This window comes from Vigna umbellata, chromosome 11 (genome assembly GCF_029865625.1).
Source record: "Vigna umbellata cultivar VRB3 chromosome 11, Vumbellata_1.0, whole genome shotgun sequence".
NCBI lineage: Eukaryota > Viridiplantae > Streptophyta > Magnoliopsida > Fabales > Fabaceae > Vigna > Vigna umbellata.
This window is the reverse complement of record NC_142175.1, coordinates 7,724,438-7,727,000: the sequence shown is the minus strand read 5'-3', so window position 1 is coordinate 7,727,000 and position 2,563 is coordinate 7,724,438. Positions and strand designations below refer to the sequence as shown.

The 2,563-nt window shown below is 21.3% G+C and overlaps 1 non-coding gene across 1 annotated transcript; it reads right to left on the bottom strand.

The window, feature by feature from the left end:
- Positions 1-942: 942 nt before the first annotated feature.
- TRNAQ-UUG (transfer RNA glutamine (anticodon UUG)) lies at positions 943-1,014 on the bottom strand. Its single transcript has one exon. It is a non-coding gene; the product is annotated as a tRNA-Gln (tRNA).
- Between the last annotated feature and the right edge of the window lie 1,549 nt (positions 1,015-2,563).

Genomic DNA, 2,563 nt, shown 5'->3' with positions numbered 1-2,563 from the left:
GCCAAAATGTTTCGGGTGTAGGGTCGGGAATCTCTATCTAACATCTTTTACACTTTTCTCGTAGACTCACAGTAAAATCTTGAATTCACAATAAATATAATCACCTACCTCCTCAACTTAAAATTGTATTTATAGGTTTCAAGGTGTACCTTATGATTAACAAAACCATAATCATAGCGCAATCCTTAATGAGTAAAGCTTACCAATAAACTCGATTAGAGGTTATACTTTACTATGTATATGGTTCGAGACCGTCTATCCATCTCGTTCAGTTTGGTCGATCTTTCTCTTATTCGTACGAACATATTGTACAAAAACCAAAATCGAACTAAAACAAAATAAAGATAGAAAAAATATAAATTTCAGAATGTGACAAATTTTAATTTCTTACTTTTTAAAATGATTCTTATTCGAATTAATTTTTTTTAAACAAAATATTTCAAATTCTTTTAAAAAAATAAATTACTTTATTAATTAAAATTTTCTATCCAAACACACTGTAAATTTAAATAAGAATATTTTTATTTTTTAAAATTATTACTAAAACGATTAAAAGTGTAGGATATTAAGTAGGTGGTGGAGTGCTTTTTTTTTTTATAACAAAAATTGGACCATTATCGAGGTGTTGGCTAGAGAAGGTTCTCAACAAGTAAACTCAATTGACTCTGATAGATATGAAAAAGAAAAACTCGGAAAAACCAGTCAAACCTTTTTTGTTTAGTTGAGTTTGATTTTTCAACAATAACTTCTTTAATTGGGCTAAAATATTATCTTCTTTGTATTTTAAATTTTAGTTTCATTCTTTAAATTATATCTATTAAAAAATTATTATAAGTTGTTTAATTCTTTCTGTCCAAAAATTTAGTCATTATTTTAAAATGGTTTATAAATGTCATCAAATTATAGAAAAAGTGTAAAGTAACAAAAAAGAAAAGAGTTCCTAGGTCCTACCGGGAGTCGAACCCAGGTCACTGGATTCAAAGTCCAGAGTGCTAACCACTACACCATAGAACCAAACACATATAAGATTCTTTGAATAATATTAACCATAATTTTCAAATTTCCCTTTTTGTATACGTTCACTAAAATTTAAAAAGTCTGTTGTATTATATAAATTGTCATTTTCATGAAGTTTCTATAAATTAAAGAACTATTTTTATGCTTTTCAAAGTTTGTCCTCTTATATGTATTTGTCACATCACTGGTACCACACAAATAAAAAGTTCGTAACAATATTCGGTGAATGCATATAGGGTTAAAATATTCATTTAATCTTTATTCTTCTTTAGTTTTGTTAATTTAGTTTTAATTTTATTTATGAGATTTTTATTTTTGTTAAATTTTTTGATTTAGGTTTTCTAGTGGTGTTTAACTAATTAATTGCAGTTGAAAAGCATATGTTTTGGTAGTTTTTTCATTATTTTTAATGTTTTTTATTTTTTAATTAAAAATATAATTATTGTACATGTCATGGTGGCGAGACATCACGTATCATTATTTGATTCTATACTTATTGTTTTTATTCAATTAAGTTTCGTATTTTTTAATAAAATTGAGTAATTTTAATTTTTTCAACTTAGAGATAATTTTCTTATATAAATATTATATTAATATTTCTATTAAATTATATTTACATTTTTTTAAAGTTCACAATTTATAAAATTCACATTTTTGTTAAAATTCATATTTTTATCATAGCATTAAATTTATTAAAATTAACATTTTCATTAAAATTTAAATTTTTATTAAAATTATAATAATATAGTTAAAATGTCAATTTTAATAAAATTATGAATTTTTTAAATAAATTTAATCTTAATAAAAATGTGAATTTAATAATTTCATAAATATTTAATAAAAAGGTGAATTTTAATTAAAATATTAATATAATATTTTTATAAAATTGAAATTTGGTCTCGAGTTGAAAAATAAAATAAAATAACTCTATTTTGAAAGAAAGAATTAGAACTCAATTTAACAAAACTAATAAATATAGAAAAAGAAATTGATATAAATAATATTGATATGTGAACAATTATATTTTTTATTAAAATATCATAAATTAACGAGTAACATATATTTTATTCACCTATCATTAATACTGACTTATTGGAAAAAAAAAAATATATATATATATATATATATATATATATATATTAATACTAAATTGATAAAATTAAAAAAAATATAACTTAAATTAATATTTTAACCTATATATAAAATAAAAAATACATTTTCAATCTCATACAAGGAAAATGAAAGCACTCAGAACGCAAATACATTTTTTTATTTCATGTAAAATTTACGGTGTGTTTATTGGATTTCATAATTTAATTAATAAAATATTTATTTTTAATGTTTTCTTCTATTTTCTAATTATGGAAAGGTGAACCGTTCAGGTTTTAGTATACAAAATTAATCACTTCTTTAACTGTGAAAACAAATTATAAGTCAATTGATATTTTAAATATTTTTGTATATTTTATAGGTTAGCAGTAATATGAGAAATAGGAATGTTATCATGAGTCAAGAGTTAGTATTTAAAAATATGTCAGGTTAATTT